Source organism: Amphibalanus amphitrite, unplaced genomic scaffold (assembly GCF_019059575.1).
Source record: "Amphibalanus amphitrite isolate SeventyFive unplaced genomic scaffold, NRLGWU_Aamphi_draft 000481F_arrow, whole genome shotgun sequence".
Classification (NCBI taxonomy): domain Eukaryota; kingdom Metazoa; phylum Arthropoda; class Thecostraca; order Balanomorpha; family Balanidae; genus Amphibalanus; species Amphibalanus amphitrite.
Window position 1 is genome coordinate 170261 of NW_024881975.1, and position 23381 is coordinate 193641.

Here is a 23381-nt window from a genome sequence, read left to right on the forward strand (position 1 = left end):
TCTTTGATCCACGAAAACAATCACAATTTGAGAAGGAATTTCACATTTATATACATCAAACGATAGCTCCGGGTGTGCAGAACACACATAACCACATGAAAATGGCGAACTCTTACTTGGTTATGATGTATTGGCACCGCAAAGATTTAAAGACGAAAATATAATTTCACATAATTGATGTCACACACAAATAAGAGTTTTAAAAAAGTACCGCAGAGTACCGCTTCGAAAATCTCGCTACATGTCAATGATTCATTGCACTACAAGATCCAACAGTCATTTTTTGCGACTTTTTGCGACTTTGGATGTAGCAGCCAAACATCAACCCGCGCCGGACCGGTGCTCGGCGTCAAACGCGCCGGGCCGGGAGGTGTTGATTGAACACTCCCCTTCTAACTCGGCTCTTGGGCCACATAGCGACACGTAGTAAGTGGCATTCGAAAGAGCGCCCGAAATTCCAGATGGAGTAATTAGTCATTTCTAGGTCAGGTCAAAGGTCACGTCACCAGAGGTCATCAAAGGTAAAATGTTGCATATATCAACATTTCTCGAAAACCGGCCCTTACCTCGGGGACGAATAGAGCTACATCGTCGCGGAAAAGTGCATTCAATTGCTCTTTTAGCGGTCTTTCTGAAATAAGCCCTCAGATTTGGCTTAACCCTCGCCCCTAGTGGTGTTTTTCCAGCCGCGAACGTATAGAAGGAGTCCGTTGGCCCCCCCCCCCGCCGTTTCGCCCCTGATCGAGCTAGAGCTTCGCGGAAAAGACGAGCGTGTTGCCCGTGACAAGAGGAAGCTGATGATACCCAATTGTAAGGTCCTAGGTCATCGGTTGACCTTCCAGGTCAGGTCAATGATCCAAAAGTCGGGAAAATCGGGACCTGTTAGAACGTCGTAAAGGGTGGCTGCTATGGGTTTTTTGGGTGCTGATCACGAATATAATGTTATTTACGATCATAGATGATGTCTTCATACATTTAGGCCAGGTCGGGTCAGGTCAGGTCAGCTCCACCAGTAAGGGTTTTGCCGGGTATTTGCAGTAGCTGGCAACCGCCTCTGACAGCTTTGTAACATGTTACGAAGGCACCAAAGCTACATAGTAAATGTTCAAATGGTTGCTAGATTCGAATTCAGCTCCAAAAACTAGCCTAGAAACATGTAAAACTCGAAAAAGTGAACCAAGGTCATCAAAGGTCAATGACCTTACCTGACCTTCTGGTGACCTTGACACCCACCCTAATGCATGGGAGCAACATAATATCCCATGTTTGAACGCTTTAAACCAAGAAAAGACTGCAAACCCGCGGCTAATGCGAGGCTACATACGCTGAATCGCGATTCCGGCCAAACATGGTCTCGAAAGAAGGTCACAGGTCAAAGATCATTAAGGTCAGGGTCATGAAATTTTCAGGTTAGCTGTAAAAGTAGTTATTGCGAGGGTACTGAAAGTTTCGTTGCGATCGGCCGCTTTTTACGCAAATTACTCGCGAAAAACCAAGGGTTCCGTTCGAAGATTCAGGCCCTGTCGCGCTAGAATGGCATATCGGCCCACTGTGCGCCGTGCCGGCCGGGGGCACGCGCTGGGATCCACAATTACAACGCATTTCAAATGAGAGCAAAACATCATATGGACTTGGAACAGCAGCAAATAATAATATGTATGATACAACATACAAATTACAATTTTTAGGCTCATGAAAAAGAGGCATCCGATCAACGGATCGATATCTCAATAGGCACCTAACCGTTTTAACATAGGCAAATCAGCGAGTTCAGCTACAGTGCTGGGCTCAGGATCGCTCCAAGTGTGTATCCATTCCAGCCGCCGTACTAAGTGACAATACATATGCCCGCGTGCACTCAACATACAAATGCAAGCAAGAAGTGCAGCTTTACGACAGGTCTGGAAATCCCTGTGTTTTTACTAGATGCAGCCCGAGATAACACCAACCACCTTCATCATCACTGAGTCATTCGGTTACTGTGAATTCTGGGCGAAACACTTGAGCTTCAAGTCTCGAGATTTGCGAAAGTCGTGTCACATGAATAACGTGAACATACCTTGTGGGTAACATGGCCCGTTACGAAACGACATCAAACGAAAACAGAAAAAAGAACGGGACATCGGTAACCATTGCAAACTGATCGAGCAGCCTTCCCCGTCTCGAGTCATCTTGGTGTGAGCCACCCCGTAGGTCAGGACGACGTGAAGTGCACGCTCCGTTCAGATTCCAGCCCGGCCGATGACAGCACCAAAACACACGCTAGTCGCCGCTCATTCAGCTCGGTTACATCGTTGGCAGTTGGCACCAGCGGCGCACAGATCCAAAGCAAAGTGCGATACCTATCACGAATAGAAGCGCGTTGGCCGTCAGCTGACCGTCGCAACAACAGACTGGTGTTTGATTCATCTGTGATTGAAGCGATTGGATTGAATCAAACAAAATTTGTTGAATCAAAAAGGTTTGATTCACCGTCAGGATTGTTTGATTCACAAGCCATGATTGAATCAAACGCATTGGGAATCAGGGTTGATTGAATAAAAAAATTAATGATTCATGAACTTAAAAAAAAAATTGAAGTGAACGAACATAGTTCATTATCAACAAATATTAACACTACTGCCATTACATGACAACAAAAAGAACACAACAAATACAATACTATCCCTGATATTTTGTATGTTTTATTTTTTAATTGATTCAAAAAAGAATCATTCAAAAAAAAATTTGGCTGAATCAAACGTGAATCATTCCTTTTATTGTTTTTTGATTCTCTGAATCAAAAGGAATCGATTCACCAATTTTTTTGAAGGAATCAAACAGTGATTGAATCAAACAAAAATCAAATGAATCAATGATTGAATCGATCCAAAAAAGGTGAATCAAAAACCAGTCTGCGCAACAATCAACGTCTGAAGTGGATGAGCCTGAACTGGGAGCGTCCACTGCAGCCGATCGACCCGATTCCTTGCCTTCAACTGTCCACCTAGGTACCTAATCTGATAGGAAGTCGGCCGACGTCAATGGTGCAGAAGCATGGGATGGCCCCCTGACACACTCGCCGAGTGATGCAAACGCTGGCCAAAAAGTTCGGCAGCGGCGGTGGCCAACCAGGATGGGTGCAGAGCGTACCGTCGTGCTGTTGCTATACGTCGCACATTGCCGTGCGGTGTGCGCGATCGTATGTCCGTACATACATACACGGAGGGCCGGTCAGGAAAATACATCCGACGCAGCACCAAGGACACGAGTGCTGAGCTGTAGTGCGGGCGAGAAAAGCGTGAGTTGGGACCAAATGACGCGCACCGCACCGATCGTTTGAGCCCAGCCTTGTGAGCCATTCGGCGAGCTGCAACAAGCAGCTTGTGAAAGCTGTAAGCGCTTTTGCCAACAGGCAAAGTGGTGAGACGGCGTACTCCTCGGCTTTTCGTCAATCGTAAAGTTTCAGCTGAATGCGTTGCCGCAGTGCCATGTAAAGCGCCGCTGGGGGAGCTGCCTGCCGACCGAATGGTGTCTCCGCCGGCAGCGACAGCACGGCCAGCGGCGGCAGAGGTGCACCCGGCCTGTCCACGTCGGCTCATTTGCTGTTTGTTTGCTATTGGCCAGTGAAAGTACCATTCCAGCCCGCGCATGTATGCCCGGGTGAAAGGAAGCTTTGCCCACCGAGTTCATAGCTGGCCGCCAGCCCGCTCCCTTCGCATCACACTGCACGACAGGCGCTGCACGACGTCGCATCGGGCCGCATGGCCGAGCCGGACCGGACATTGTCGTCACGCGGCCCACACCCACTATACGGAGCGGCGTGACAGGGCGCTCGGTCCGGCGGGCCGGCGGTGACTCAGCGGCCGGCCGCTGGCTCCGAGTTCTGGGTAAATCCGCGCCGGCCGGGCCGGCAGATAGCCGTCCGCCGCGCCGGGGACAGGGCGCCGGCCGCGGCACTCCCAGAGCCGGCCCCGGTGAGCCCGCCGTGATCAGATTACCCCACAAAGAGGCCGACTCCACTTCCGCCCAGCGGTGCCGGTCGACCTCCGGCCCCCAGCCACGCCGGGAACTGGTAGCGGCGTGCCCGTCGAGCTGGGTGTTTGAGCTTGGTGGCCGATAGCAGTCTGACTGAGTGAGCCCTCTGACGCCCGGCGCTGTCTGCCGTGTCAGCGCTCAGCCGGACTCTGCTGTCCGCAAAGTAAGCAGCGGCGACTGTTTTTCTGCATACACCTTCCGTGGCCTGTGGTGAGCGATAGAGTGATAGAAGCCAGACTAGACGGCCCCGCCACCACATTAATATTCCCGTCATCCATGAAAACTCGCCACGGGGAGGGGAGTGGGGACACTGCACAGAGTCTGTGTCAGGGTCGGCCGGCACACCAGTCGGCTCCTCGGCCTGCTATCGGTCCAGACAGCGCGGGCACGCCTCCGTCGGACACGCCCCGACAGTGCGTGACCGGAGCGATCAGGGCGCGGCGCGGCGCGTGGCGCACACAATGTCGCCAGGTCGTCAATCTCGGCGCGGCGCACGCACTGAATGCCGCCGATGAGCCGGCGGCGGCATTTTTCACGGCGCCTTCGACAAAGGCGCGTGTGTCGGCGGGGCGGAGAAGGGGTCGGGGGCAGGGGAGACAATGCCGCCAGCCGGACAGGCCGGATGGCAGCGGGCGGAGACGGCCGGCCAAACCGATGGGCCGGCAACACGCACCGGTCCTCCCCCTCCCCCGCGCACCGGCTACGACCGGCGCACCGAGGCGCCGAACAGGTGACCAATGCCCAAAGTCGGGTGCCGAGCCGGCCGTCCAGACCTCAGTGGTTCGGGCCGCCCACTGAAGCACCCACTCCACCCCAACCAAACATCAAACGACCTCTTCAAAACACGAACAAGTCGACAGGGCCCAGACAGCGGCGGCTCAGTGCAAACGGCCGAGCCGAGGCAGCCCGGCGGCCGGAGCCGGCCGAGCCGGGGCAGCCCGGCGGCCGGAGCCGGCCGAGACACAAGTCTCATCACCCGCCCGTGTCCAAATATACGAGCTGGCGGTGGCCGGTGGCGCCGCTATATTGGCGCGCCAGGCCGGTCAGACGGAGCCGCGTGATGGGCCGCATCCATCATGGGAGGCGCCGCCGGACGGACGGCACCGGCAGCGGCGACGGGACCGGCCCGGCACAACGGAGCTCGAGCGACTCACGCCACTCTGGAGAGATGGTCATTGGCCAACACATAGCCTGTAGAGATGAAAGGCAAAACGGCTTAGCGTAACGGCCACAACAGCAGACGCTCTGCCAACACCACCATAGGTATTAGGTATGCATATCTAAAAGGGGAGAGATGTTTGGTTGCGTAGATCATTACCTTCCTCTCGCCCGGTGACTGAACCGGCGTCTCGCGGCAGCTCCCGTCGGGTAGGGGCGCGCGCGGAGGCTGTTCCGGCCACCGCCGCGTCACCCACGCACCTGTCCACTGCTCACTGCTCTCGTACGTACAGTGCAGACTGCACAGTCACCGCCCGAGCTGGCAGCCGGGACGGGCGGCTGTCCGAGCGCAAAAACGCGTCCCGTCCGTCTGCAAGGGCAGGCGGCAGACGTCAGCCAACAGGTTTGATACGGCCAAACACAGCGCCGCGTGCGCTGACCGCTGGACAATCGGCGGCGAGTGGTCCGCGGTCTCTGCGGACCGACACGGTGTGCGCACGGCAGCAAACAGAGGTGCGTACCGCCGCGCCGGCCCCTCGCGGCCTCACCGACGCCCGACTGAGCGTGCCACGCACTGCTACTACACCGACAACGTCGTAAGCCCTACCCTCCCCCTTCGCCGCCGCGGACTATTTTTGCTCGGATGACGTCACATGACGTCCCGGGCCGTCAGAAGAGTGCGGCGATGAAGCCGCCAGCCGGAGCCGAGCAGCGCGTCTGCAGAAAACACACGGAAACACGCCAGCGTGACTCCGTGCTGCGCCCCGCCGGCCGACGCCGTGACGCGACCGGCGCGCGGCAACCCCCCGGCGGCACGACGGTACAGCTCATGTGGCGGGATCGTCGTGTCACCGCAGACTGAGCCTCAGACGGCAACCTCATCAGCTGAGGTGCTGTGGAGCGGCGGGACAGGCTCTGTTTGGGTGACGGTAACACCGTGACGGGACCGGCGCTCCGGGGAGTTGGAATGAGTTCTACCGTCTCAGTCAGTTGCGCCGTGACAGGTCGGCTGAGACTGGGCTGGGCACGCCGTGAACAGATAAACGGAGCTGTGTTTGTAAGGGGGGGGGGGGGAATTAAAGAAGCAGATCTCACGTGCTTGGTAAAACTGCCTATATCGGCAAGAATACACCAAATCTATCAGCCTCCTCATACTCCGTTAAGGCGGCAGGCATTACTAAGGAATGAGGATGATGCCCATAATTGATATGAATGAAGCTGAGCCCGGTAGCAGGTACAACAGAAACCATTTGTAATTTGTCTGGCATGTGCAATTAGGACATTTTGTAGCCATACCCAGCAGCCAACTACCCGTTCCAACGCTATCATCTGCGAACCGCTCCGAGCCCTTTTAATCAGCATCAGTCTTGTGCGGAGCGGTAGCGCTTCTGTCCGGGGGCCGGGTCCCGACCCCGGCTGCAGCCGCTGCCAATGGGCTGTATCGGCCGCCGAGGACCGCCGCCGGCCACGGCGCGGCGGCACGCTCTCCGTGGCATCCCGGGCAGCGCTGGAGCCGGGTCGGCCGGCCGGCTGTCCGGCTCCCACGCTCGGTCACGGCCCGGGGCGCGCCCCCGGCTGCGGCGGGGGCTCCGCGGCAGCACTGGCGCACGGCACGACACGGCGACGACGTCCGGCGGCCGGCGGGGGTACTTGGTCGGCCCGGCCGGCGGGCACCGATACGCGGCCGCGGCTGGAGAGCCCCGTCAGCGCTGGCGGCCGACCGTCCTCAGCCGGGCGGTGCACGCGGGAACTGAGCTGCACACGCGGGGATAAAGCTGCACAGGGGATGTGGTGGGACTGTATGTGAATCGTGCGCCCTTTATCAGCGGCAAAAGCTAAATGCGACGTGGTGAGCGCACAAGACCCACATTTACGGATCGGAAGCCCGTTTCGAAACTGGCTTCCGACAGAAATGAGCTGAGACACAGACCGGCGGCGGCCGCGTTACCAATCGTCGGGAATCCGGGAGAAAGGCCGTGCGGCATTTCCGGCGCGTCGGGACCGTCGCCGACGGAATCCTGCGCCGGACTGGAGCGGCGCGGGAATGCCAGGAACGGCGCAGGCCCGATCGGCACGGGAAGCTAGTTACCTATACGTCACCGGCGACGGCAGGCAAGCCGCCCGCTCCCTTTGGCTGATTAGGTTCGGAACCGGATCACGCCACGACTTTATCCAACAATGGAGTCTTCTTTGAAAATCAGCCCCGTATAGCTGAATTCAGTTTCTAATTCATAATCAACCTATGCGTTAATTGTGTGAGTGAAGAGGGGCCGAAGTGTCCCTAGTTTATAGTTACCTGAAACAGGCATGCTCTTGTACGAAAAGATAACCGGCTGTGACATCTTGGGATCTCAACAAAAATCCTTACCAAACGATTATCTCACTCAATCGGTTACTTCAGTCTCAGGGCTGGTACGACTCAGATAGCAATTAGGTGAGCTAGAGTCCCGATGAATTTAAGATCCCATGTGAAATAAGCTATGGATGCATCAATCGAGTTTCGTTGATTAACATTGCTAGCAGCGATGAAGGAATAAATAGCAGGGCATATTAACCAAACGTTAAGAAAGGCAGCACACGGTACTATCAGTCAAGCAGGGTCCAATCCACTCGAGGCTCCCGGTCCCACTGCCCTCTCCCATCAGGCAGTGTTCTGACCTGGACCTCCGTGCCGCAGGGCTGGCGGGGAACCGACCGCGACACCGCGAGATGCCGGGACCGTCCCAGTCCAGAGGTTCTGGCCGGCTCAGTGCTGAGTGAAAATCGGCTCAGTCCCTCCAAGCCACTGACACGAAGGCAGATATCACCCGGAGCGCGGCCACTGTCCACTGTTCACTCGGCCGACTTCTGTCCGTACCCGGCCGGGACCGTGTTGACGCGTCCACCGCCGACGGCCCGTCCTCCGTCCGTCCACCCGTCTGTCCGCTGTCCTCGGTCCGTCCACCCGTCTGTCCGCTGTCCTCCGTCCGTCCACCCGTCTGTCCGCTGTCCTCCGTCCGTCCACCCGTCTGTCCGCTGTCCTCGGTCCGTCCACCCGTCTGTCCGCTGCCCTCCGTCCGTCCACCCGTCTGTCCGCTGTCCTCCGTCCGTCCCTGGTTCCGACTCAGCGCGTCAGTCCGCCACCGCCGCCGACCGACGACTGAAAACAATTATTTTTCCCCAATTACCGGCTGGTCGTTGGGCGATGGCCGTCGGTCGGTTTTTACGCGCGCGGTGCGGCCGGCTCGGCTATGCGGCCGCCACTGTCGCCGCGTGCCGCGCGGTCGGCCGACAGTCCGCGGATGCCGGCGCCGCTCCGTCGGTGGGGCCGCGTCCCGGACCGAGACGCCGCCGGTAAACAATGGCCGACGGCGGCCGTGGGAACGGCCGGCCGGCCGCCGATCGGCCCAGATTGGTCAATGGGGATCAGATCAGAGCCAGCATCGGTGGCCAGTATCGCTGGTCAGATCAATGGTCAGGTCAGTGGCGGCAGTCGGGGAGTGAGACCACCATAGAAATAAACACCCACACCGGACCATCACATCTGGTCAGCCCACGGGCGCTACGGTCTGACCACACGTTCTCACAGGTTCCAATGTGTCGCTCTAAAATCGAGCTTGTCCTGCATTTGACCTATATCTCATCCGGTACGGAAGACGGCGCCTGTCGGCGTCGGCGCCGGCTCGGGCGCTCCGGCCAGCAGTCCGCGTCCTTACTTAATGCTCGTTTGAAGCGCCGCCGAGCCCGAGACGCACCTGGTCGGCCGGAAATAGCTGTCCAGTCGACTCCGCGCCGTGGGCGGTCACGGCGGCCGGCGAGGCGAGCCGCGCGTGCTGCCGGCCGGCCGGCGCGGCGAGGAGCCCCGGCGGACGCGCGGACCCGCGGCGGTATCCTACCCACCGATACGAGACTGTGAAACGACGCGCGGACACGAGAAAACACTCAGCATCCAGTCAGAGGCCGGCAACCGACAACTGATAATGCCAATGCCCGAAGAGCGCAACCAAACGACGGAGGGAGGCCACAGACGGCTGCTCCAGCACAGCACCCTTACACACGGCGCCGCGGGGTGCCGCTGGGGCGGTGTGAGTCAGAGCGGCTTTCACCGCTGCCAGCGCCGGTCAGCCACCGACCGGGAGCGGCACTGCCTCTCCGGCCGACGGAGCCCCCGCTGCCACTGGAGGGAGGAGCTGGGACGGCGAGCGAGCAGCCCGACCCGTGGAATCCGCATCAGCATTGTGATGATTTGAGCTCAATGAAAAGTTCGGTTCGGGAAACTCTGAACAAATTAGTCGGTGAGTTCGTAAGCGACACAATACAGCGAAAGATGAAAACTGTCCTTAATATGACATCATTGTGGCAGGTTATTCCAGTCATCTGACTTTCGAGACAGATAAATTGATCGTCGAAAAGCGCGGCTCTGGCCGGCCGGAGCCGCCCGCCGTCTCTGCAGACCGCTCTCCCGACCCGTCAGACGCCTCCCTGCAGCTGGGCCCTCGTCGCCGGGCCATCACGGTGTCGCTGTCGGGCCGCCGACAGCGACACGGACGGCCGGCCCGCCAGTACGACACGGACGGCCGGTCCGCCAGTACGACACGGACGGCCGGCCCGCCAGTACGACACGGACGGCCGGCCCGCCAATACGACACGGCCGGCCGGTCCGCCAGTACGACACGGACGGCCGGCCCGCCAGTACGACACTCGGACGGCCGGCCCGCCAATACGACACGGCCGGCCGGCCCGCCAGTACGACACGGACGGCCGGCCCGCCGGTACGACACGGACGGCCGGCCCGCCAGTACGACACGGACAGCCGTCACGACGGTCCGCCTGTCACGCCTGCTGCCCGACTGTCACACTGTCACGGCGACAGTGGCCGAATGGAAGGCGGGGGGGGGGGGGGGCTCTTTGGACGACTTCCAGGGGACCGTAGTAGCCCGATGAATGGTGAATTCAGATAAGTGTCTTAATGAGTACTTATGCTTGCCACGCCCGCTTAAGCACACATCTATGTATTGAACAATTAACATCCAGTGGGAAGGCCGATTGCAAACCTTCGACAGTTCTGTAGTGGGCATTCACCAGCGATCGTTGGAAGTGTCATGAACTGCCCACACCCAGCGGCAAGCTATAGGTAGGTATGTGTATATACATGAGATGGCATTGGTAGAGCCAGAATGTCCACAGCCCATGCGGTGCGCGAGGCAAATGAGTCCAGTCGTGTACATGCTGCAGGCTTCCGATCCCAACGTCTCAAGAATGGAATCCAGTTGGTGGCGGCACTGCACCGGCTGCACCGTGGATGGACGTTTCCTGACTTGCGCTCGTTTCCAGCTGGCGGCGCAGCGGCGACACCTTTGCTCGCTGCCCATAACAGGGCCGCCGCTCGACGCCTAAAAAATCTCGGCACAATTCCTCGACACGCATTGCGACGGAAGTCAATTCGCAGTTTGCACAGGACAAAGTGATTACATGTGCCTATTTACATAACTTGCCTTTGCCATGCAATGAGCGGCGTTCGAGCCATGAGGCCCGGCCGTGACGACCGCTGAACATGACTGCCCGAGAATGCTGTCCTTGGGGAGGCTGTGCAGGTCGACGGTGGCCAGCCAACCCCTCATCAGCCATGCATGCTCCATCTACCTACGGACAACGGCATGCGTATTATAGAAAATATACGAGCGACTTCAATGTCATCAACGGCGGCGGAAATAGGCATAATGACTCAATGCTGATATAGTGCGCGCCGTCACGATCGGGGCCCGGCCCTTGGATTAAACCCGCTGAAAGGGCCGCGGACACCGGCAGCTCCGTGTAATCCACCGCCGGATTTCTTGCGGAATTTCAGGCGAAAGAGGCCCCGGTTTAACAAAGCCGCCCGATTCGAGCCGGCCAAGTGACCCCCAGCGGCTGACAGCCCCGGCGGCCCAGTCCCGTCCAAACGGCCGATGCCCGTCCGTCCACATTGAAGGCGGCGCCATCCAATTGCCGGCCGCCGCTCCATTGCGCCGGGGTCCATAAATTGTGTGATTTTTTAGGGGCTGTTATAATGGGTCGGCGGTGTATGGAGCGGCGGAGGCTCACACCGACGGCGACGGTCGATCGGACACGACAAATTCGACGGCGGCACGGCACGCCGCTCGGGTCCCCGCCGCCGGGACCCGTACCCCTGTCCGCGCCACCGCCGGGACCCGTAGCCCTGTCCGCGCCACCACCGGGACCCGTACCCCTGTCCGCGCCACCGCCGGGACCCGTATCCCGGCGCTACCGCTCCCGGGATAGGTAGCGTGACGGTCTCCGGGCATCACGACACGTAATGGCACCCCATCTACGGGATAATACGGGCGGCGGCGCCCCGATCCCCGCGGGCAGCACACAGAGTCGAGACACCGCCGTCATACATCACTTCGCAGGGGAGAGTAAATCTTCACCGGCCAACATGATTGCATTGATTAGGGTGACCGCTTCTATGAGTATGATGCACGATATATCGCAGGCCGTGCTTCAAAATAGCAGTCAAATGACCTCGTGGGTCAGCGCCGCTCCCTTCCATCGACTTCCACCGCTTCTCAGTGAGATGGTCACTGACTCCAGCTCCGTGACTCGGACTCCAGCTCCGTGACTTGAACTCCCGCTCCGTGACTCGGACTCCAGCTCCGTGACTTGAACTCCCGCTCCGTGACTCGGACTCCAGCTCCGTGACTCGGACTCCCGCTCCGTGACTCGGACTCCAGCTCCGTGACTCGGACTCCAGCTCCGTGACTCGGATTCCAGCTCCGTGACCCTGACTCTCGCTCCGTGATGCTACCGGCCGGCGGCGGTGCGCAGTGGAATACTACCGACCGCTGCAGCCACGCCGTATAGCCGGGCACTCGGCGGTCGGTCGGTCGGTCTGCGGCGAGCGTCCTGCCCCTGACAGCAGCCGGCCGGACCGGAAGACCGCCCAGCACGGGCGTGTCTACTACTGAATCACGTGAGAACGCGTCAGCTCGGGTGTGCCGGCTCTGCAGACACCGGCCTGGGCGGAGGCACCGTGGGCGGCGGCGATAGGGTGGGCGTGCTCCAAGGACCGCCACCACAGACCTGCCGCGGTCGGCTCGGCTCCGCGAGACGGCCGGCCCGGCTCCGCGAGACGGCCGGCCCGGCTCCGTGAGACGGACGGACCGGCTCCGTGAGACGGACGGCCTCGGAGCTGCGGTGGCCAGGATATTAAATACACTGCACGACTACTGACCAGTGACGGCCTCAACGACCAGCGAACACAATGATGAACACCGATATCGGCTGATCTCCGGGAACGCCGGTTTGCTGACTCCATTCCCAGAGCTGATTCCTGTCTCGGCGCCAGTGAGCGGCTCGTTGGTGGCCGCGCCCCATCGGCGGGGAGCAGCCGTTCCGCCCTCCGCCGAGCGGTCGGAGTCGGAGCCGAGAACGGCCCTCGTCCACACCAGCCGCGCCGTGACCCGGCCTCAGGCCGAGCGTCATTAGCGCCCAGCGGTCACCGGGCGGCCGGCAGCGCCGCCGGACCAGCGAGACCAGAGAAACCCCGAGCCGCCGCTGACCCCACCAGCTGGCCCACGGCGCCCCGCGGGGCCAGAACGACCCCCACCCACCGCCGAAAATCGCAAAGGGCAGGGCCCGCAGAGAACCCCCAACACAGTTCCAACCACGCATGCCGGGAAAGAACGTCGGCACGAAAGGCGCTGTCCGCCGGAACGGCCATTTAACCCTATTAGTGGCAGGGGGGGGGGGGTTGTTTTTATCCACCCCTCAGGTTTTTCGGGAATATCTCCGAAACCGCTGAAGCTACGATGCTGAAATTTTCTGACTTTTCCTAAAACTAAATTGGGCACATTCCCTGAAAATTTCAAGTTCATAACTTTACCAGGGGCGGCTCCAGAGCACTGGGAATTGGGGGTCCAATTCGTGAAGCGAGTCATTTGGGCGAAGATCACGATGCTGCACCAGTTTTACGAACAGTGAATGAAAGGTATCATGTGATAACATATACAAAGTTATTGTGCATCCTCTTTTGACATTTTTTTGCTATAATAGGCGGATCCAGGCGTCCAAAAAGGGGGGTTATTTTTTACCTCCCAACATAGGTGCCCTGACACCGCCTATGCATGACCAATACAATTTTAGTCGTTCTCTCATAAGAAAATTGTAACATAACAAGACCATTGCCACCCTTTTTAGAAACAGTACCAACAAAAACCTTATTTACTATACTTTTTGTGTACCCCCAATCTCAATGATCTGTATCCGCCTATGATTTTTGAAAATGCATATTTTTAGGATCCATGTGAATTCCTGGTTCATTCTCTATCGATCGGCAAAAGTTGCGTTAAGATTGGTTCAGAAACCTGGCCGTGATAAACAGTCTAAAATGTTAACAAGGGCGCACACAAGGGGGGGCACACGGGCCCGTGCCCCCCCATTCGAGTTGGGGGGGCCCAGCCGAAGGCCGCCTCAAATGGGCCTCTAACTAATCCTTAGACCACCGAAGACCGTGTACAACGGGCCCTCAAATGGCCTTAAAGGGCCCTCAGATGGTCTCAAAAGGCCCTCAGATGGCCTCGAAGGGCCCTCAGTTAGCGTCATAGGGCCCTAATCTGGTGTCAAAGGGCCCTTAGATGGTGTCAAAGGGCCCTCAGATGGTGTCAAAGGGCCCTCAGATGGCCTTAAGGAGCCCTCAGATGACCTCAAAGGACTCTCAGATGGCCTTAAAGGGCCCTCAGATAGCCTCAAGGGCCCTCAGCTAACGTCAAACGGACGTCAGAAGGCCTTAAAGGGTGTCAAAGGTCCCTGAGCTGGCGTCAGAGGGCCATGCCCTTGCGTCAAATGGCTCTCCGAAGGCTCTAAAGGGTCCTTAGCTGGTGACAGAGGGCCCCCAGCTGGCGCCAAATGGCCATCAGAAGGCCTCAAACGGTCCTCAGTTGGCGTCAAGCGGCCCTCAAAAAGCCTTAAGGGGCCCTTAGAAGACCTCAAGGGGCCCTCAGAAGGCCTTAAAGAGCGTCAAAGGGCCTTGGGCTAGCGTCAGAGGGCCCCCCAGCTAATGTCAGAGGGCCCTGAGCTAGCGTCAAACTTAAAGTGCCCTTAGCTGGTGTCAGAGGGCCCCAGTTGGTGTCAGAGGGTCATCCATTGGCGTCTAATGGCCATCAGAAGGCCCAAAAACGATCCTCAGCTGGCGTCCAACGGTCCTCAGCTGACGTCAAGAGACCCTCACAAGGCCTCAAAGGCCCCTCGACTGCTCAAAGGGCATTTAGAAGGCCTCAGTGGGAACTCAAGAGACGTTAAACGGCCCTCAAAAGGCTTGAAAGGGCCCTCTGCTGATGGCAAAGGGCTCGCACCTGAGTCAATAAGAGCCCTGTCAAAAAACGGACCTGAGAAACCTTGCCGGCCCTGGTTACCTGCGGGACTCCTACACTTACCTGAGTGGCCCCCGTTTACTGAGGGGCCCTGGTTATTGATGGGGTCCCTGGTTACTTAAGGGGCGCCTGGTTACCAGAGGGGCCCATGGTCACCTGGTGGGCCCCTGATCAATTGAAAACCCCTGGTCATCTGAAACGCCCCTGATTACCTTAAGGGTCCCATCACTTGGATTCAGTGACATAGCAAGGGAGCGAGGGGGTACGTGCCCGTTCTCGGGTTTAGGGTTCCTTCGAAACCGAGGGGCCCTGCGGCGCCAGTTGGTAGCAGAGGGTTCGCGCTGGCCGCACTTCAACTCGGAAGGACACCACGGGGCTTGTGGGGGGACGTTATTGGCTCCTATGTAGCCACAATTATCTTCATAAAGGCCCAATGCCGGTTTCTGAGAGACCTCGCCGGCCGCTCAGGGCCCTAAGTAGTAACGGCCAACGAGGGATTGGCTGCTATGGCTCCACATCCGTCTGTGATAGACACACGGTCCACACCAGTGTTTCTAAAGGCACCCACAACGGCAACTGCGAGGCCCCTCGCCCTACCTCCAAGGGACCCCCACCAGCGCATCTTAAGGGCCTACACCGACGCCTCTGAGGGCCGCGTACCAGTGACTCTGAGGGCCTCTTACCAGCCTCCGAGTGTCCTTGCCAGCCTATGACGGGCCACTTTCCACTTGCAGGCCATTTTGCAGGGCCACACACATGCCAATGATGGCCCCACCAGTGTCTCTAAGCCCTAAGACCCCGCAACGGCGCCTGTGAGGACCCAACACCAGCGCATCTGACGGCCTTTCACTGGCACCTCTGAACGCGCCACACACCGGTGACTCTGAGGAGCTCGCTCGCTTCGCTCGCTCGTAAAATACCATGTAAATTAGGCATTAGTGTACATTAGGCACACTCCTCGGGCATAAATGATACTTTTGCTTGCCAATTTTCCACATTTTCTCATGCAAAGACCGTTTTAAAGAGACCCGTCTGCCAGTGAGACTGGACCCACCGTGCCTCCCTCCTCCCATCGAAAGGTCCTGGGTACATCCTTGCCTGAGCTGACCCCGGGCGCCCGGGTGACTCGCGGGCCCGGGGTCAGGTGACCAGCAGGTGACCCCCTCTTGGGCGAAATTCTGGGTACGTGTCCGACATGCATCGTACATAGTCCTGTTGATTTGATTCATTGGTTAAGCATTAAATATAAGTTATAGGGTAAGGTGCCTAATTAGCGACCCCCTTAATTTGAACCGTCATTGCTCACGCTCTGTGGGTGCCACTGTGTTACTGGCTTGATTTTCAGAGAGATCGTTCATTTTTCTATTAAAATATAGTCGTTTTCTGCCCCAATATTCACTAACTTATTTGTAGTGAGCATTTTGGCAAACCATTGCAAAAAACGCTAATAGGGAACTCTTCCCGATTAGCGACCGGGGAGGGTCGCTAATAAGTCTATGGGTTTCCCCATATTAAAAATGGCAAAAAATGCGACGCCTGAAAAGATAAAATATGATCTCAAAAAGGTAACCTATACGCAAAGCACTCAATCACTCGAACAGGAACGTTTATCCAACACATTTACGTAAGTAAAAACTGATCACGTGATGCACCGAAGGCGAAAAGAAGGCGGAAACCCAAATTTTGCGGGCTATCTTGTTTGATATTCGAGGTCCGCGCTGAATTCGGCACCCCTGCAGTCGGTGATAACATTTGGCATCCCCTGCCACACATTGCAAGCTTCAGCAACACCTCATTTTCATTTCCCTCTTTTCCCCTTTCTTTCCCTTCTTGAGCTATTTGCGACCATGTCAGGCGCAAATAGGAAATATGAGTTGCGACACATTTTTAACCGCCATGCTGTGCACAGTTGAGCGATTCACTATGGGAAAACGGCAATCAATTAAAAAAGGAATGTCGATTCAGAATAAAAAAGGTGCATCATCCTAATGTGCATCGCTTTTCATTAGACAGCGCCTAAACACACACGTTTTGGATAAGAAACTCGTCATTTTTATTTAAACTTACCTGAAACGTCCTACCAGAAACATCGACGACCGGAAAATAATTTAATTTGATAACCAAAGCATGGCTGACCTTTTGACGATGTTTTTACCCCGTTTTCTCCTGCCAGTTTTTCTGTAGGGAGGTAGGTCGCAAATCGGAAAGGGTCGCTAATTAGGCATCTTACCCTAAGCTGGATCTCTAGTCTGTGATCCCGCATCGTATCAGATATAATGACATTTCATGTCGATGTGCCTAAAAAAATATGCGAATATACGTGAAAAAGGAGTGCTGCTCCCGCTCCTACACATCCGGGCCAAACAGTGGCCGGCTCCTGCTTCTAGCCAACCGGGGCCGGTCGGCCGGCCGGCAGTCAGTCGCTGCCCGGGGCTGATTTCTGAGGGACCTGCAAAAATGTGTATTAATGAAATGTTTTACGTAATAAATTAGATGATTAGGTATATGTACCGGCTCTGAGTCGCATTTGAGAAAAAAACAGCCTAGCGTAAAAATATATATGTTTTGAAAATTAAGCTGGTAGGGGAGAGAGGTCATATTGCGCCATGTTCTTAAATGCGCCACACCTTCCCCCTGTCCAAAATTCGATTCGAATGAATGCTCGAATGTGTGCATTTACTTCACCACCAATAACTCGCTCTTATTCCGGTCCACGGGGGCAGGTGAGATGTCTCAGCTTTCTCGCAGACCATTTTTTGTGATTTCATCTATTTTCTTATGCGAAACAGTCTATTTCGACCTTTGCTAGTGTCATGGTTTATCTTAGAGATAGTGATTCAACTAATAATCATTGTTAATTGCTCGTTTAATGGTAGTTTTGAAAGTTTATCACCACCGTGGCTTCGCTGTCCTTGCCATATTTGAAGCTCATGAAAAATGTGTTCCATTCGTAATTGCGCCCACCCTATTTGCGCCCTATTCTTCAACCCAGAGAAACAGCATCTGGTGGTTGGGACACATTTCATTGAACACTTTGATTATTAGAGCGCTCACCTTACCATTACCTTAGCCTTCACAGCATAAATGGTTAATGGGCTGACACGTTCAAATAGGCTACTTAGTTAGGTGGCAAACCGTTGTTTTTAATAGGGCGCTTTTACATGAGAGGCATGGGCGCTTTTTGATGGGGTAGTCCGTAAATGCGCCCTTTGCAGGTGTGTCGGAAAACTTTTCTCTTGTTGATTTTTATGGGTGTGATACAAATTAGGAGTTGTAATTTGATGCCAAAATAACTGAGGTACAATTTGAGATATCATCAAGCATGACAGCTGGTCAACTTTAGCCGCAATAGGCCGGTATCCTTAAGGTGGCGCAATATGACCTCTCTCCCCTACCAAAATAATTTTTACCATGCATTGACAAACCAATTGCTCAAGCTTCAAACCAACCGAAATATAGCCCCGTGGGCCGTATTTTTTTTTTTTTTGGGGGGGGCCCTTCGGCATGGGGGGCCCAGTTCGAAGGTCGTGCCCCCCCATTCAAAAATCCTGTGTGCGCGCCTGAAAATGTATCTGTAATTTGCCCGTTTTTACCCCCCTCTACCCCCCCTATTGACATTTAATTTTATTTTTTTTTAGAAATGTAGATCTCGTTGAGCCAAATCGAATGCCGTTTGAATTTTGAAAATCGGCCGGTTAGATCTCGAGATATAAAGGGGGGTCGTAAACAGCCCCCCTGCCACTAATATGGGGTAGCCAGGAGACTGCCACTAATAGGGTTAAATGCAAATCTGGTAAGTTCAAAAAACATATCATGAGAATACGAGTGTTTGGCACGGATGCTACTATGCATCAGTTTGGTGAAGAAGTGAGGTTCACCACTGACGGATACAGAGGGGGGGGGGGGGACATTTGCGGCAAATGCCTACCCCTGCACAGCGCCCGAGATCGGCGATTTTGTTTTCTAGAATTAAATGAAACCTGAACAACCTTTATTAGGAAAAGTTGGTTTTAACCCTCGCCGGACCTATTGGTTTTCTACATACACGCCGGCCGAGGGGGGGGGGGGGAGCGGGTGCGACCCCCCCCCTCGCCGTTTCGCCCCTGGTGGAGTAAGCGCGTCGCGGAAAAAAACCAGCGTGTGCGCCGATACGAGACGCAGAGATTGGTACCCGATTTTAAGTTCCTAGGTCAACCGGTGACCTCTGAGGTCAGGTCAAGTGCCCCAAGGTACGGTTCAGTTTTTGGTGAATAACTTCGCAAAAAACGGCCGCAGAGCCGCGAATTTGGCAGCATCGTGTTCGCCTCGCTCAGACGCGTCGAATGATATACTTTTTGTTCGGGTCAGGTCAACTTAGGGTGTTGACCTCAGGTCAAGGTCAGGTCAGCACCCCAAGGTCACGAAGTTGGTCGAAAGAGGTCATGTCGCATATCATTCGATTCGGCAGGTCTTCCTGAGTCCATTGGTGGCTTTCCCGACTCGCTAGCTCAATTTGATCGGGAGATATTGACGAAAAACTAATATGACCTTGATGACGTCATAAATGACGTCACGCAAGGTCAACATTGCAAAAGTGACGCATCTAACCTTGCAAGGAGTGCATCAAATCACGATTCTGTGTGCTTGAGATAGTTGGAGATCGTTCCCGGCGCCAGAATAGCAGTTTTCATTTTTCCCCATTGACTTATAATGGTGAGGTCACGAAAATGACCTGACCTCATATGACCTTTAGAAAAAAATCCGAGATATACAAGTTGTGAGACTCATAATGGATACTAGATCCTGCAAGTTTCATTTCCCTGTGACATCTCGTCTGGCAGTGAGGGTGTTGCGAAGTTGCGACATCTGAAGACCGTGCAGAGGTTCACTTATGAGGTCATAGGTCAGTGACCTGACCTGACCCAAAAATGCGGTTGGTGTCAAAAGATCCGGCTTAAATCAAATGTCAGTTATGCCAAGTTTCAGCTCTCTATCGCCAGCGTGTTCGGAGCTATCGCGAAAAAAAACCCTATGGGGGGGGGGGGGCGGCACCCGCCCCCCCCCCTCGGCCGGCCAGGGTTAAACTAGGTACACAGCAGTGCGCAAGTCATCGAAATCATATGATTCATTTGGAATTTGAAGAAACTTGTTTGGGTATCCCACGCGCCGTCAGACCGCCTTTCTGAATCCGCCAGTGTCCAGTGAGATACACGATCACAGTACCTAGCCTCAAGCCTGGCTATCATCACATTAATTTCAATGAAAGACATTTGCTAAATACCGATTGGAACCCAGTTTTCATTCCTAATCAGCTGTGGACCTTGTTTGCTGTAAAGTCATTAGATACTTCATTAATTATGCACCAAAACAGAGACCGTGTGGCGTGTACCATACTGTTTAAATTACCATCCTCTCCCCTCCCCACCAATCGGAGGGTACCTAATCGGAGGGGTAAATCAGAGCGTACGGAGCTAGCTAGGAGCTGACGGACTGCCGTTCACGCACGTAAGGGTACCGGATGTGACGTCACAGTCCACAGATAAGCCGTCCACCTATGTAACGACAAGGTATCGGCCCCTGCAGAATGCCAAGCGGCCGGATCGGCATGCCACCGCATTTATTCCGTCAATCGGTCTGATGAAATTGATCTAATCGCTTTCCGTATTAAGTAAATATCAAACGCGTTTGATAAACTATCGCTTCCTCCAATATCACACCAGTTTGATAGTTCATATCGCATCGTCGAGCCGTAACTACAGCCATTAGAAACGGTCTAACAGGTGAAGAGTAAGGCCATTCCGGGTAAAGCAGAACCGACGGTACCACGGGACGAGATCGACGAATGCATTGGTCCGGATCGTCTGTCTGCAGTGATTTGCGGAAGTTATTGTGCAGGTAGGGATGTTAGGTAACTCACAAGCAGGCTTCAGACATCTATTGTCGAAAACTACAGATGCCAGCCAGCCGCCCCAGACGGCGGCGGCGCTCGAATCACCGCGACAGGGGCCCAGCCTCCTTTTGTACCGAACTTGGTGCCCGGCGGACCAGACCGGCCGTATAGCCAAGGCTCAATAGACTGCAACCCTCAACGGCAACCAGTCGGCGATATCGTCAACAACGGTCAGCAATACCCCACCAGCCGATGCGGCCGTCCGCACCACCGGCACCATCCTCCGCCCCTCCACATCCCGGCACCAATGGCACCAGGGCGCCGCGCTGCACCGGCGCAAAACCTGTTTGGCGGGGCGGCGCGGTACTATTTCAGATTTACCGTTGGCCTGCAGACGGCCGGCACATGAGCGAGCTGGACGACGCGGCCCTGCAGCCAGCGCCTCTGCGGCGGCCGGCGGCGCGCGCTCAACGGGGTCAGAGCGGCCGGGGAGCTGCATCAGTCGGCACCGGGGTCCACGCCGGGGCCGCGGAGCCACACAAGGGTCCACTCGGCCGGCACCAGGCTACTGAGAGCCGGACTGGGTCCAGGAGAGCCCAGCAGCGCCAGCGACCGCCTGATCAGGCAACCAACGGTAGGTAGGTATCCCGGTGAGCATGAAAGGGACCCCGACACAGGCTTGTCGCCAGGTAACGAAGAATGGGGTACCCAGAACCTGGTGGTGCTTCCCGACACAATTAATTTGCTCAGACGAAAAAGAACCGCTGGACTGGACATTTTGCAACCTGTGCACCGTCTGATGCGGTGACGGGTCAGTCGGCCGAGTATGGTACTGAGGGACTCCGGGACGAGCACCGATACACCGCCGACTGGCTCACTGGCCACACAATTACGGGATATACGGCAGAGGAGGCGACACTGATTGGAGGTGCACACACCGAGGGGAAATTCGCACGGGAATGTCCCTTACTCAGCGCGACACGATGTGCCGTGTGATCCCTGTATAGGTGTACGGTGTCGCTGCGCGCACCTTGATTATAGGCAGCTTCTTTGTACTTACCTACAACCCGCCTGCCAATGGAAATCCCTGGAGATGGTATATATTACGAGACAGGGCGAGAACTGATTGAACTCATTTGATAACTGACGCTGAGGTTATGCTTATGTAACAATTAGCCAGTGTGTCATTACCAAATAAGCGGGAGCGTTTGCTGGAAAATGCATGCAGCGAACTTTCCATTCAAACATTCAGTTCAAAGAGATAGACTGGTAAAAATAGGCACTGCAAACTGCAAACACAATTTCGGCTGCTAAATGAGAACCATGCTGTTGTTGCGATCAGCCTTATAACAAACCTGTTGGTAAATGATGCAAGAATGAAATAAGACGATGGCTTTGTTCATACCGACGTCAGAGACAAAAAGAACAGATACCCACCTACAGACTGTGTGGGAGAGCCGCGATTGAAAAGCCGATGAAGCGAGGCTGATCGATGATTGAAGGGCAGATGAGCTCCGAACAAGTCGGCCGTCTCTACTAGTACTGACTGGGCCGAGCGAGCTTTCTTGCCCAGCCTTGCAGCCGCGCGCCGAGCCGTCGCACGGCACTCGCACAATCGATGGGGTTCTATTCGCGGCCCTCTTCTGTGCGTCAATGTCAGAAATTGGCCTTTTCTGGAGGCGCGGAGCTGCGGCTCAGCCGGTCCGGGATACACGCGCACCGAGAGGCGGCCAATGTGGCGCGGCGCGCCGGCCGCTGCCGCCAGCGATTCCCGTGGCACTGTCGGCGCAGAGGACAGGACAAGTCCCCCTGTAGGTAAGGTACACCGATCGTCCTCACACCGGTCTGTACCGCCGGCCGCCACCGCGCCGCGGCAGCCAGTCAATTATTCAGATACACAGCGGGGCTTGCGAGGCTCAGTCCCCTGTCAATGACCAGCTATAAGCTTCATAGTTGGGTACTCAGCCAAAGTGATGACGAAATAACAGTAAAACCAAATAAAATCACTCGCTACCGGTCGCGTTGCATTCACCATTGTAAGAGACGATCATTGCCTTGGGATAATACAAGTCTTTTTGAATAAAAGCTTATTGATAGAAAGGATGTGGCTGACCTGGCCGACAAAATGACATGTCAACCCGCCAGATCCGCGATGGGAACCATGAACGCTGCAGCTGACCCTAGCCAAGTCACGATTGGGTCATACACTCGGAATCGGTTAGGGGGGAGCCGAGGTCATGTTCCACGCTAGCCTGTCGGCGCGACCATGAGCCGAGACGGGCCGCCCGAGACGGTACCCGTGACTCACTCGCGGCGTCTGGCTCGGCTCGGCGTCGGCCGGCCGGGGCCGCTCCAAGGTGGGCCCCTACCTGCGGCTACCTGTACCCACCCCGGCCAGACAGATACAGCTGAAACACCACTGCAAAGCCAACTGGCGCACAAAAGCAATGAAACCACCACAGCCGCTCCTCAAAAGCACAACAGTGCGCTGCATTACACTTTACAGTTTCCTCGCCTCTCGGAAAGACAGACTCAGACACAAGGCAGTCACTGCATGTTGAGGCAGCAGTGAATTTTTGTGTGAAAGCGAAATCATCAAACACCCCAACGTATCCAGTAGCAGTAGGACTTACCTTAAATTGAGATCCCTGCGTCGCTCCGACGTATCTCCGAAATGTGCAACCCACGCGCTCACGCAGCCGAGCTCAGGTATGCCAGGAATTGGACAAAGAATCCCGACAACGCGGCGCCACCGCGCAGCCGCTCTGCGCACAACAGAAAGCCCAGGCGCGGCCAACGGCGAAACATTTAGGCGGTTCTTATTTTAGCGGCCACTGTTTTTCGGTCCTGTCGGCATATTTGAACAAGTTGCATGAATATTCCACACGTGCTGATACAGTAGTAGTGATACTAAGCCATATGTGTTACTTTTGGCTTTCAACTCGTCCGAAATACCTACGAACAAGTGCCATTACATCTATGACGTC

The 23381-nt window shown here is 55.7% G+C and overlaps 1 protein-coding gene across 2 annotated transcripts in view; it reads right to left on the reverse strand.

Annotated features, from left to right (window-relative positions):
* LOC122392322 (transcriptional enhancer factor TEF-1-like) overlaps positions 1-23381 on the reverse strand; it is a 64837-nt gene extending 41456 nt beyond the window's left edge. Inside the window, exon 1 of one of the 2 annotated variants that reach the window (XM_043387046.1) lies at positions 23028-23381. The gene's annotated coding sequence lies outside the window, so the exon portion shown is untranslated. Of the gene's footprint in view, positions 1-7833; positions 8420-23027 lie in introns of those variants that run through there. The other variant, XM_043387047.1, reaches the window with a different exon arrangement.